The sequence below is a fragment of the Oratosquilla oratoria genome, chromosome 14 (genome assembly GCF_046742065.1).
Source record: "Oratosquilla oratoria isolate Oo_2021 chromosome 14, ASM4674206v1, whole genome shotgun sequence".
Taxonomy (NCBI): Eukaryota; Metazoa; Arthropoda; class Malacostraca; order Stomatopoda; family Squillidae; genus Oratosquilla; species Oratosquilla oratoria.
The window spans coordinates 20,582,140-20,597,057 of record NC_134790.1 but is presented as its reverse complement, the minus strand read 5'-3'; positions in this window follow the sequence as shown (position 1 = coordinate 20,597,057).

Sequence of the window (14,918 nt, the reverse complement as noted above, 5' to 3'; positions counted from 1 at the left end):
CTTTTAGTCACTGTAAAAATAATATTTTTTCTTCTTTTTCTGCCGTGTTCTCACTGTTTTCTATATGCTGTGTATCTTATACTATATAATATTATATCATATTGTGTACTATATAATATATATATATATATATATATATATACAAATAGAATCACCAGTGACGGTGATCATATATTAATGACAGTCGCATGTAGGATTCGCACCTACTGCACAGCCACCCGTAAGATAACCTTCACAATTCCTTTTATCCCCTCGGCCACAAAAACTACGTAGTTTTTGTGGCCGAGCGGCTAAAAGGCACAAAAACTACGTTGTTTTTGTGGCCAAGCGGATAAAAGGGATTGTCAAGGTTATCTTACGGGTGGCTGTGCAATGGGTGCGAATCCTACATGCGACTGTCATAAAAATTATCATATATATATATGTATGCATATATATATGTATAATATATATATATGTATATATATATGTATATATATATATATATATGTATATATATATATATATATATATATATATATATATATATATGTGTGTGTGTGTGTGTGTGTGTATTTACCTAGTTGTATTTACCTAGTTGTATATTACGGGAAGGGGAGCTATGCTCGTGGGGTCCCGTCTTCATTTCTCATTTTATCTAAACAATTTTTAAATTCATGTATTGTTTTTGCACACACCACTTTCTCATCTAACTTGTTCCAACTGTCTATTACTCTGTGTGGAAAGCTGTTCTATAGCTGTCTTTTTTTATTTTCTTTCCGTGTCCTCTTGTATTTCTGTCATCCCATTTTATCAGATTCTCTCTATCAGTAATTTCTATGCCTTTCATGATTCTGTAAATAGCTATCAAATCTCCTCTCTCTCTTCTTTGCTCTAGTGTCTGTAGTTCAAGTTTTTGTAGTCTCTCTTCATATGATAGTTTTGAGAGTGTTGGTGCCAGTTTTGTAATTGCTCTTTGTATTCTTTCAAGTTTTTTTATACATTTTTTTGTACTTGGTGACCATATTGTTGCTGCATATTCTAATCTTGGTCTTATCAGGGTGATTAGGATTTTCCTCACCATTTCTTCATCCAGGTATGTAAATGCCACTTTGATTGTTCTTATTAAATTATAAGTTTCTCCAAAAATCTTATTTATATGTTTTTCAGGTGACATATTATTCATAACAATGACTCCCAGGTCCTTTTCATTTTCTACTTTTTTTATTCCCTCTTCTCCCAAATTATATGATCCTGTTATTCTGTTTTTGCTTTTTCCAAATTCCATTATACTGCACTTTTTTGTATTGAACTCCATCTCCCACTTCTTACTCCATTCCTGTACTTTATTTAGATCTCTCTGTAGTGATTCACAATCTTCTTCAGTTTTCACTCTTTTCAGTAGTTTTGCATCGTCTGCAAAGAAGCTCATATAGCTTTCAATTCCTTCATCCATATCATTAATATATATAGCAAACATTATTGGGGCCAGGACTGTTCCCTGCGGGACACCGCTTATTACTTCATTCCATTTTGAGTGCTGGTTTCTTATCACTACTCTCATTTTTCTTTCTTGCAAAAAGTCTTCCATCCAATTTAGTAATTTACCTTGTATTCCTCCTTCAGATTCTAGTTTCTTAAGCAACTTCTTATGTGGTACTTTGTCAAAAGCTTTTTTTAGGTCTAGAAATGCACAATCAGCCCATCCATCTCTTTCTTGTATTATATCTATTAGCCTTGAATAGAAGCATATTAAATTGGTGACGCATGATCGTCCTTGTCTGAATCCAAATTGCCTTGGATTTAGTACGTTGTTTTTTTCCAAGTATTTTACCCATCTATTTTTGATAATTCTTTCACAAATTTTTGCTATTGTACTTGTTAGAGAGACTGGTCTATAGTTGGTAGGTTCTTCTTTATTTCCTCCTTTATATATAGGTACTATATTTGCTTTTTTCCAATCTTCTGGAACTTTTCCTTCTTTCAAGGAACTGCTTATTATGCTATGTATTTTGTCTGCCAGTTCATTCCTGCATTCTTTCAGAATCCAGTTTGCTATTTCATCTGGTCCATGTGATTTTCTGACATCAAGATTACTCAACTGTATCAATATTTCATTCTTTGATACTTCTATTTTTTCTATAGGGGGGACTTTCTCTTTCCATTCAATCTCTTCAGGTTGTATGTTCTCCCTTGTAAACACTGATTTAAAATGTTTGTTCATAATTTCCGCCATTTCCATTTCCTCAGTGTATTCAACTCCCCCTTGTCTTAATTTCTCCAAGTCCTGTTTGTTTTTCAGTTTATTGTTTACAAATCTGTAGAATAGTTTTGGTTGATCTTTACATTTTTCTATGACGTCTTTTTCATATTTTCTCTTTTCCTCTCTGCATGTTTGTACATATTCATTTCTATAACTGGTATATATTTTCCATTTTTCAGGTTTTCTGTCTTTTTTCCATCTGGTCCAGGCTTTGTCTCTTTTGTCTTTTAACTCCCTACAACTTTTGTTGTACCAGCATTTTACATATTCTTTTTCTTGTTTTTGTCTTGGGACATACTTTTCCACTCTTTTTTTGTAAATTTTTGTCAAAATATTCCATTTCTTTTCCACTGATGTTTCTTCTTTGTATATTTCTTCCCAGTTTTCTTGTTGAAAGAATTCTCTTATTTTATCAAAGTTTGTTTTTTCATACATCATTCTTCCTTTTCTATATTGTTCATTTCTTTTGATATATTTTTCTTCATTAAGTTCCAGTTCAATCAATATGTGGTCACTTTTACCTATTGGTGTTTTATATTCAATCTTGTCCACTATTCTAGGTTCAGATGTAATTAATAAGTCTAGTCTCGATGGTTCTTCTTCATTTCTATACCTAGTGTTCTCCTGTATCCATTGTGTCATTGTGTGGTCAATAATCATCTCAAGTAGAGCGTTTCCCCATGAGTCATCTCCACCCTTTACTGTCATTTCTTCCCAGCAGATTTCTTTGCAATTAAAGTCGCCCATCATAACTATTCTTCCTCCATCTTCCATTATTTTATTTAATGTTATCTTTGTGTCCTCTAACATACTTTTATGTTCACTCTCCTCCCATGAGGCTGTTTTTGGAGGCACATAATTGATCACAAATTTTCTGCTCTTCTTATCTCTGTCTTCCACTTCTATCATAATCATCTCTACTGTATTCTTTCCATATATGACACCTTTCACGTTTATATCCTTCTTAGTCAGGAACATAACTCCACCCCCTTGCTTTTTCTCTCTGTTTCTAATCCAATAATTGTATGCATCATGTCCTACACTGTTGGGTGGTAGTGGGCCTTTTAATTTTGTTTCTACAATTCCCATTATGTCTGGTTCTTTTTCTTTCAAATAATCATTCAGCTCATTCAATCCTGTTATTAATCCATCTATATTTGTGTAAGACACTCTTAGTTTTCTGCCACTTCCTTAGTTTCATGTTCACTACTCTCCAATAGAATCTCTCTTTCTCTGACTCCGTTCTGTTCTCGTTTTTTGTCTTAGCTTCCAGTCTTTTCTGCTTTTCTTCCTCTCTTTCCTCTTTATTCATTTCTCTTTTTATCCATATTTTTTTGTATTGTTCACTTGTTGCTAGTTTCCCTGTTTTGGATAAGATATTCTCTGCCGTTGTTTGTGACTTGAATTTAATCTTAATTGGTCTGGTCTTGTCTGTGCTATACTTTCCGAGTCTAAATTTCTCTTCGATTTGTTTCATAATTTCTGGTTCATCTTCCTGAACTGATTCTAGTAATTGGCTTACTTTTTCATTTTCCTCTTTGATTCTTGTGGTTCTATCTGGGTTATGTTTCTCTTCCATTCCTAATATAATTATACATTTCTTTTTGTCTGCTAAGTCTCTTACTATATTCTCCTTCTGTCTCATCACTTTAATAACTGAGTTTTCAGTTTGTTCATTCATTTGCTGTCTGATTATGTCAGTGAATGCAACCTTGCTATTTTCTTGAATTTTTTTCCAACCCTCCTTGTTCTCCATATTATTCTCCTTTAAGACTTTATTCTCATCTTTTACTTCTTTTAACTGTTGTTTTAATTCTTCAATTTCCTTAGTTAAGTTTTTGTTCGCCCTCTCTAGTTCTTCCAATTTTTCAATTCTTCGTATCATACTGTCAACATTACCGAACCTACGCTCCAAGTCCTCGTTCATCTTATCGACCTTCTCTTCTAGTCTTGTCAGTCGGGGGGGGGGGGTTGTGTCCCCCCCCACCCTCTTTAAATCCCTTGAAAATATTCTCATCACTTTCTACTATATTGCTCCTATCTATACCTCTAATCTTCACATTCCTATTAGACATGTCGTCATCATCCAGCTCGTCTTGCGGTCGTTTGTCCACCTTTCGGCGGCCCGTCAGGGCCAATTCCTCCACCTCCTCATTACCTTCCATTTCCCCAGCAATCCCTCCCCCTCTCCTCTTTCCTTACTTTCCCACTACCCCACGAGCAATTTCCCCCCACCCTGCAAATACAAAAAGGCACTTCTCTTTGCGTTGGGATCCACAATCTGCACTTTTCTTCAGAACGTTCTTCAAGCCGTCCGTTCGCTGAAAGTGTGTGTGTGTGTGTGTGTAAATTTAGGGAGCAGGTTTTCTTGGAGACATTTTCTATTAAATAATACAGCATACTCAGCACTGGAAATCTTCTTCCTTAAACTTTCTATCCTTCTCGCTATTTTCCTTTCTGTAGGAGGAAGGGAGAACACAATATCACCAAATGGAACCATAGTGATTTTGGAAATAAAAACAAATTCATTACTTACAACGTTTCATCTATGCTTTAGGCATCTTCTGGTAATTTTGATTTTTAAATCTACAAATCATGATCATATATACAATGTATACAAAATGAACTAGGATAGGTACTTTTAATTAAATTCTTCTTGGCGCCCCGTGGGATGCCCCGAACAGCTCCAGGGTTCCACACATATTTAATTGTATATTAATTGCTGGTAGGTGATTCTTTATTAATACAGTTTCCATACATTTTAATTTTCTCTTATTGGTGTTCTTTGCTAAAATCGATGTACTACTATTCAAAACTTCCCGCGAAATATTCATCTTATGAATTTTAGAAATGTGCGATTTTATTGCACCATTCTGCATATGAAAAGTAAGCCTTTGAGACAAAGTTTGAGTTGTGTGTCCAATGTACTCGTCATTACAAAGCGCACCGTCTTTGTTGAAAGGGCATGAGTATTTGTACACAACGTAACTTTGTTTTGAAATATCTTTTTCTCCTGATAAGTTGTTTTTCATGATAAGTGATGCAGTTCTGGGGTTACGATAGTATATAACCAATTGTAAGGAGTCCTCTAGCTTCTTGGGTTTACAATATTTATAAATGATATTTTTAATGACTTTTTCATCTGTTTTATATGCGGATGTCATTGTACTTTGGTAGTAAATATTTATAGTACTCTTCGAATTTTCTGTATTACCAAGTACAGAAATGAAATTCTCAATTTTATTTCTAATTTCTTTGTCAATATCACACATCGAGAACACATTGTTTGTTAATATTTGTTTGATTCTGTTCAATTCTTGGTGGAGGTACCAGTTCGAACATATTTTAAAAGCTCTCGTAATGTACGCGCGTATAACGCTGATTTTATATTTGGTGGGCATTCACTTAAACCATTTAAAAGCATCTACCGGAGTTAGTTGGTTTCCTGTAAACACTCGTAGTAAATGCACCTTCAGCTCCGTCTACCCAAACATCTAGGAAGGGGATCTTGTTACCGATACTTTCCTCCACGGTAAAATGCAGGCAAGATTTTGCTTCCATCATTTCCTTAAGTGTATCGAGCTGTTCATTACCTTCTATGTCTACGAAAATGTCATCTATATACCTAAAATACAAAAAAGGTTTAGGATTCACAGCATCAAGGATGGAGTTCTCAATATGGCACATGTATGCCTGTGCAAATAAAACCCCTAGGGGGCTGCCCATAGCTATACCGTCAATTTGGAAATACATACGGCCTGAAGGGCATCTGAAGGGTGCTTCCTTAGTGCAAACCCGGAGCATTTTCTCAAGGGTATCACGTGGTAATTTTGGGGGAGGTAAGCTATTGTGGTTAAAAACATTCTGCAGGATTATCTGAATAGTTTCTTCCACGGGAAGATTCGAAAAAAGACTTTCAACGTCAAGGGAAGCTAACTTTCCTTGAGGGGCTGTATTCCTAAGAATATCTACAAATTCATCCGTGGAACGTAGTGAGTGGAGAGTAGGAATATACGGGGTTATTAAATCATTAAGCTGCTTAGCTAATTGGTATGTAGGTGTAGGTATCTGCGAAATAATTGGTCTTAATTTGCATCCAGGTTTGTGGGTTTTGACGTTACCATAAAAGTAACCTGGCTCATAATGTCCTTGCAAATTATGAAATTTGACACCGTCGATAACGGCATTTGCGTTATTAATTAGATCAGTTACTTTTTTCCGAATTCTATCTACAGGGTTCCTTCATATATGACCAATCTATAGGTAATGTTGTGCCCTTACACGCTCACACACACAGACAACTCCCCGCCCACGAGAGTTGGAGTAACCACTCGCAGTGCAGCGACACTGAAATCATATCAGCTCTGGGCGGGATTCGAACCTGAACTACCATAGTGGCGTCCTCGAACTCTACCCCTGCGCCATCGAGTCGTGTGTGTATGTGTATGTGGGTGCACGCGTGTCTGTATGTGTATGTTTATTTTATTCGTTTGTATGTGTTTGTGTGTTTGTATGTATGTGTTATTATTTTTTTGTATATGTGTGTCTCTGTATTTGTGATTCACCATGGTCTTGGATCACGTGTTGGACTCGTGATCGACAGTTATTAACCTCCAGATGAGAGCTCAGAGCTCGTATGACCGATCTATGGGTAATACTGTGACCTTACACGCACACACACATACACACCTAACTCTCCGCCCACGAGAGTTGGAGTAACACCCCGCAGCGCAGCGATACTGAAAATATTTCAGCCCTGGGCGGGAGTCGAACCCGGACCGCCGTAGTGGCAGGCGAGAACTCTAACCACAGTGCCACGAGGTGTGGGAGAGGAAGAGTGTCTGTAAGAAAATAAAAAAATAATAGTGTATAAAAGAGGGATATTGCCAATAAACGCTTTTTCAATGGGTGGTAAACTAAGGGGCGATTGATGGTGGTGGCTCGGGAGAAACGGGCAGGGAGCTTGGACGGCGGCGCCGACGCCTGCGATTAGAATCACCAAAAGTTGAGAAAATGGTAGGAGGCGTAGTAGTAGAGAAAGGTTGAAAAACGGAAAAATCTTTAATGGGAGGTAAACAGAAATGAGATGTAGTATAAGAGAAAGTTAGAAAGGAAGCAAGTTTTATTCGAAGAAAAAGTACGTATAGACGTTTGTGCGTGGGGCGTTGTTATGTTCGTGAGAGGTGTGTGTATGTACCTTACGAGAGGCGAGTAGGGTTCACTTTCCGCGTGTGGCGTTGCTGATTAACCCCAAGCTAGGCAAAGCACGTTCCTGATTAACCCCAGGTGAGGCAAAATAGGTTCCTGATTAACCCAGGCCAGGCAGAGCACATTCCTGATTAACCCCGGGTGAGACAAAGCACGTTCCTAATTAGCCCCAGGTGAGGCAATGGGCGTTTGGCCTCTAACGAGGCAAGGGACGATATCCGAAGCGTAGTCAAGAGAGTGGATCCGATGGCAGTGCTGGGGGCAGGCGGGCGAGCGTTGATTTGTGTATCTATTTTCTTCTAAGCACAACCCTGAAAACAGAGAAGTACGTGACTCGGGAAACGTGTGTATTTGTCAGAAGTGTAAACCTGCTCGTCAGTGTCAGCGAAGAGGCCAGGCGTGTGCCGGACCGGTCGACAGCAGAGGAGACTAAAAGCCATGATAAAATCTCCCCTACGACCGGTCGGCGAAGAATCATGAGCATTGGCTGAGAGAGCTCGAGTGAAAGGCGACGACCGACCTCTGCTGAGCCAGCGAGTGTGTGTATCTTTTCCTTCCGAGCACAACTCTGAAAGCAGAGAATTACGTGACTCGGGAAACGTATGTATTTGTCTTAGGCGTAAGCCAGCTTGCCAGCGTCAACGAAGAAGTCAGGTGTGTGCCGGAACGGTCAGCAGCATAGGAGAGAAAAATCTCCACCGCGACCGGCCGGCGAAGATTGATAGGCGCTGTTGAGAGTACTGGAGCGAAGCGCGACGTCTGACATCTGCTGACTCAGTATCGGTTATGGAATACAGGGGATGTCGAAGGTATGACCTAAATCAGAGGTCAGGTAACGTGAGGTCAGGTAAAGAAAACTACACCCAAAAACCACACTGACCCGTTCTCTTTTAGGCCTAAATGTGGACAGCAGGGTCGCACAGTGACGGGACGTGGTTTGATAATGGTGAGAAAAAAATACGATTTTTTTTTTTTTTTTATGGAACGTTCATAACATATCGAACTTCAAAGACAAACCGAATCGTAATGTCGAACCGTACATTTTTCATTTTCTTCGATATTTTAATAATGGCAGTTGCACTTGTTTTTTATAAGACCTTAAGAATGGAGGAAACTGCAAGAGACCATAAGGCCTACACTAGGCAGTTCCATGTCCCTTACCACCTGCCAGCCCTATCTATAAATTATCTAATATTCTCTTAAAATAACCAATTGTTTCAGCGCTCACTACATGTGTGTGTAAGGTCACAGCATTACCCATAGATCGGTCATACATGACCTCTGAGCTCCCTTCCGGGAGGGAAATAGCTGTCGATCATGAGTCCAACACGTGATCCAAGACCATGGTGAATCACACACACACACACACACACACACACACACACACACACACACACACACACACACACACATGCACGCTTTCACGCACATGCACAAACTCTTGGAATAGCCTAGAATAGTGGTTCCCAAACTAGGGGAACCCCCCCCCCCCCTCACCAGGATGGCGTCAGTAGAATACAAGGGCGGTGTGAACTCATGTGCTTAAGAACAATTGTTTAATAGTACTAATGCAATAATTCCAAGAACAATTATCTGCCGTTACATGCGTGCTAAGTATGATTCTATAAGTCACCCTAACCCGTTTTCTATTAAGATATATAGAAAACATGTAAACATAAGAATATATATAATTTCACATAGATACAAAAAAAATTGGGGGGGGGCGTGCGGGTCTGCTGAATGCCAAAAAAGGGGGGCATCATATAATACAGTTTGGGAACCACTGACCAAAATGAAGATACAGTTCAAGCCAACGCCATAAACTAGCGTTTCCAAATCTGGGAAGTGATGCACACAAAAATCACATTGATGTATGTATCGTTGATTACCTAGTTGTGCACATTTGACTTTTTCCATGTTATTCTATTTTTCTAGGGTGTTCTTATTTCTTCTACAAACAATAATGTCAATTTGCTTCAGTTCTAAGGAATCAAGAAAATAAATCATCAAGCAGTACAATTCACTTTCTTTTATCCTTCTAATAACAAGATAGGGGTGCTGGACTGCTTAGACATGACAACAGGGGGTGCTGCTATGGTCGGAAAAGATTGGAAAGCGCTACCATAGACGAATCAAGCCAAATAAGAGTAGTGAATGACGTGGGGACACCATGAAAGACTTCCTTACAGGCGATTAGTTTGTTTTTGTGGTCAGCCAGAATGAACTGTCAAAGTGCACCACCAAAATGACGCCTCATAAACTGAATGAAATTGTCTGGGATTAGCCAAAATATAATATGTGAAGTATCTCACCGTCTCGAAGGGAGCTCAGAGGTCAAATGTAAGCAGAAAGACAATCTCTCCCCCCCTTCTCTCTCTCTCTCTCTCTCTCTCTCTCTCTCTCTCTCTCTCTCTCTCTCTCTCTCTCTCTCTCTCTCTCTCTCTCCCAGCACAATTAGCTATTTACGATTTTTCAACCAACTAGCTACTAATCCAGTTTGGCAAGTTTCCTCTTAGTCCAAATAATTTAATTTATCGTCTATTGTGAAACAGTAACAAAAGCATTTTCAAAGTCCAGATACTTATAAAACCCATTGTGCAATATTTGTTTTCGTTGTCCCACGTCGCCACGGAAACGTCCTCTGTTATCAAGTGAATCAAAAGGTCACAAGATGGGGCCAAGGAAAGACCTGAAGGCCTTGACCTGCCGCCCAGGAGGAGCTCAGGTGAGGAGAGGGAAACGAGGATGGTGGATGGGAGTGGAGTGGGTGGAAGTCAGTGCTTGCAAGGGGGAGGAGCCATTGATATATAGATTGATAGATGGATAGATCGATAGGAGTTATGATGAGAGGGAAACAAGAGTGGTGGAAGAGGAGTGGGTGGGAGTGGATACTTGCCTTTGACTGGCTACTTCCTTTGTATGATGGAAGAAGACCATGGTATATAGATTGGTATACAGATAGATGGATAGATAGATAGATAGATAGATAGATAGATAGATAGATAGATAGACAGATAGACAGATAGATAGACAGATAGATAAATAGATATATATATAGATAGATGGATGGATAGACAGATGGATAGATAGATATAGATAGATATATAGATAAATAGATATATAGACAGACAGACATATAGATAGATAGATAGAGAGGTGACTTGCAGATGATTTCACTGTAGCGAAGGTGAGGGGTTGTGTGTAGGGGTGAAACACTTACCTTCTTCACCAACTTACCTGCTGGGCGAGTCTCCCGGCAGACGCTGCCAACGCTCCTCCTGGTCTCGTCGCCATTATCAATCTCCATGATTAGTCCTCAAGGAGTATTGTCCTCATAATTCTAATGCAACCAAGGCTCTAAGGAGTTAGGTGGCACCCCTGTGGACCAGAGCTACGCAGTATGGTTTTCCTTCGTTTATCAGCACTACGACTCCACTTCCTCACTTCCCCTTAACACTGTGTGACGGGGGACATGAATACCATTACTGTGTTCCCTTGCATGATGGAAAAGGGGGATGTTTCACTCGACCACCCCATTGATAAGCCTCTCTATGTAATGACTGTTATTATTATTATTTATTTCATTATTATTATTATTATTATTTTCATTGCTGTTATCTTTTTTTACTTTATATTATTGTTGTCGCTGTTGTTACTGTTATAATTACAACCATTATCATTATATGATTCGGTCTCTTGGTACAACCCCCATTGGAAAACAGTACTGCCGCGTTCAGGACTCGAACCCGCGCGCTGGATATCCCTAGAGGTTGTCAGACGCACCCGTTACCGTTGTACCACTGCGAGGTCCTACTTTAAATGTTATTATCATCATTATCAATATTTTGACAGTTGTTTTCATATACAGTATGATTACTATGGCTGCAATTTTCCCAATTTGTTATCAACACAATTCTTATCATCCTTACTATTGTTGTTATCTCAAATTATTTTATATATGTTGGTATTATTTTTGTCCTATTATATGAATGATATTATCACCATTGCTAGCAATGTTAATGATTTTGTTAGTATTGTTAATGATAACATTACTGTTATGTGTACTATTATAATTTCTTTACTAATAACCAGTGCTTCTATTCTCGGAGACACAGCATCGCGTCGAAGAAGTGATGTCGCAGAAGTTTTGGTCAACTTCGGGAAGGAGAATACTGCAGGAGTTAAAAGTGATCAGTTTCATTCCTCTATAAATCAAGAATTTTTCGACCCGCCCCTCCTCGTCCTCTTCAGATGACTAAGATCACCTGGTGGCAGTAGATGCATCATAAGGTCTTATGAGGTGCTGTCAGGGTCAGACCCAACAGCCACTGAGCGAAGGCAGAAGAAGAAGACAGTCTCAGGACAGTAATGACCTCTACAAATCTTATTCTGGTTGCCGCCAGGCGATTTTATTCATCCGAGGAGGGTGTGGGAGGTAGGGGGGGGGATCGACTTGGGACGGGAAGGGGTCCAGAATTTGCTGAAAGTGCTGTTTCTGTCTTAAACGGATGTCCAGGGTCTGGAAAAGCACTGCTTATATACAGACCACCGGCCTTGTCCACTGAGGAAATATGGGCTATAATTACTGGTAACGGGGTTTTTGTCCCTCCAGACCCCCAAATCTTGTTTTAAGAATGCGGCCCAAAGGGTCGTACTCTTAGCAGATCCATAGCTTCTGTGGTTGGGTAGCTGTTGTCCTCCCTGCCCCCCCTCCCTCAGAGGCTACGGACTTGCAGAACCTCCTTTCACCAACCTCGGTTTTCTGCCACTGGGAAGAAGAATTCTAAAAAATTCATTGGCTATGCGTAAGATGATTATTGGTAGACTTTTACAAAGATAAACCAGAAGGCCAGATCAAATTAAAAAAAAAGGCAGAAAGCGTTCACCAGGGTTAGCGAAAGGCAAGCATGCCCCACCCCTAGTCTTTGTACTTCTTGGCTTGACGAGGGTTGGAAAGAAATAAGCTTCTTAACATGAAAACTGTTTATTTAAGAAGGACACAAGGTGGCAGTAGACGCTGTCGTCGCTCGAACAACCCATCCCTCTCACTTTGACGGATTCCTCTCTCCTTCAAGTTCTCCCCTCCCCGTTACATCCCGTTCCCCCCTCCCTCCCATCCCCAGTTTCTTCCCCCCTACCCCTCTAAACCTCCCCAGTTGAGCTCTCTTGCTTGTGCCCCGAGTATGCGTGTATCCCGGCCCGGTTAAAGTTCCTTATGGTATTCCTCTCCTCATGTACAGAAGCAGATCATGCCGTTGGAGTTGGATCGCCCCGTTTCTGCGCCCCCATTTGCTGTCCAACGCGGTGGACATTGTGGCTTTACGCTTGGCACCAATACCCAACTTATTTCTTGGGGGTTCCAGAACTGCCAGATGTCGTCATTTTTGTCGTCTCATCATCATCATCATCATCGTCATCGGATCTAAGTCTGAGGTTGGATTTCTCTTCCGTCAACATCCGAAGTGGCAAAAGTGTTATGATTAATACTGTATGTGGTATCTGAGTTTCTAGTTACCTGGATGATATCGGCAGTGTTGCTCTGCAAGGCTGCCAACGGTCACGTGGGTGAATTAACTCAAGATGTGCTCTCCAGCTTTTCTTCAAGGACCCTTTATAGATTGTATCCTTCTTCAAGAAACAGTTTGTTAATGTACACACTTTTAATACTGTGTTACTCTGGAGTTACCTACACAACATGGCGGTCACGGGTTTTGCTCTTTATTTTCTTTAGCGTGGAAGGCTGACTGACATGTGACGGGAAGTAGGTACTTCCGAGGCTGGGAGGACGATGCCTCCCACGACCCTAGCCATCATTTGAGCCCACAAAGTGAGAGCTGTGAACGAATTCAAGTGTTGCCGCCTGGTATCGTGACACTGTCAGTCAATGCCAACGACTGTTCTCGTGCAAGTGTAGCAAGCGGAATCGTCCCTTGGCTCCTCCACCGCTCAGGTATTGGGAATACACACATCCGGGTGTCTGTGAAGTTGTGCAAGACTAGCTTGGGTATCATGATTATTATTTTTGACATCTGGGTTCATGGCTTTGGATTCTTGGTCTATTAAGGACACTCAGTATTTATTTTATTATCTTCTCTTGATCTGCGTCCTCAGGAAAGCGGAGAAACGCACAATTTAATAATTTTTCTTCCCCATTTCCAAGGTGCAATGTAAGCTGTGTATGAGAGCTTGCAGTCATTGATCCTGGCTACTGCAAACACTCTCAATCGGTCTACATATGCATTATCAAGCCATGTACATTCATACACCCATATACATTCATACAAACATACATACAAACATATATGTATATATACACATGCATGTATATGTGTATATACATACAATTTGATTCGTACATAATAAAAACCTGTCATTCTACAAATTTAGAAAAAACACACGATTTCACCTTGCCTCGGTGGCTTAAAAACACACAGCAAGTAAAGGGGACCTGGACTCGTTCACATAATATACGTATCACCACCAAATTTCTACAAATATATACAAACAATTCAAACTAATACTCCATAAGAAACGCGTCAGTTTATTATTATTTTTTTAATCGAACGTTTCCACGGATAACCCATGTCTTGCGCGTTGGCAATGTGACTGTTGCCGTCGCACGGGTCATTCATTAATGTCGAAAGAAGAGGCAAGAGCTTGGAAGGAGAGAGGAATCGATATCAGGCGTCGTTTTTTCTTTTTTCCTGAAGATCGGCTTTACAATGTTTTTATCTTTATAGTCGTGTCCGTAGATACTGCGCTTGAGAACAGACCTGTGAAGGGGCGCTTGCGTCGCAGGTCCCATATGGCTGTTCAGTACACGTACAATATGTATATATAATATTTACAACGCTAATAAGGAAGAGGTAACATTTCACAATAGGAGAACCTTATTTTCCGATTTGTCTTTTGTACCAGAACAATGCATTCCCATTTTTGAGGTACCACGTTTATATCAATATATCAACAATTTATGTATATATATATCTATATATATATATGTCGTAATAGTAATAATAATAATATGATCAATAATATTCTTTTTTTTTTCAATAAATACGGCATGGACCGCGCGCATTGTCCCTTCACAGCTCCTGGCTTGACACCTAACAGCTGGGGTTGGCGGGCCGGCGGGGCCTGGGCAGCTGCCTCAAGGCACGCGCACACGCGCACGCATGCACAAACAAAACGCACACACACATACACACATATTATATATATATACTGTATATATATATATATATACATATATATATATATATGATATACATAATGTTTATATGTATACATACGTGTGTGTGTGTATACATATATAACACAAAACGTATCTTCATAACAAAAGGTGTAAGTGAAGAATGTATCAACGATTTTGGGGACACACATAATTACATAGAGGCAAGCATACCTACATATACACATACACTCATGTATGCATACGCACACACGTACGTACATGCCTGCATATACA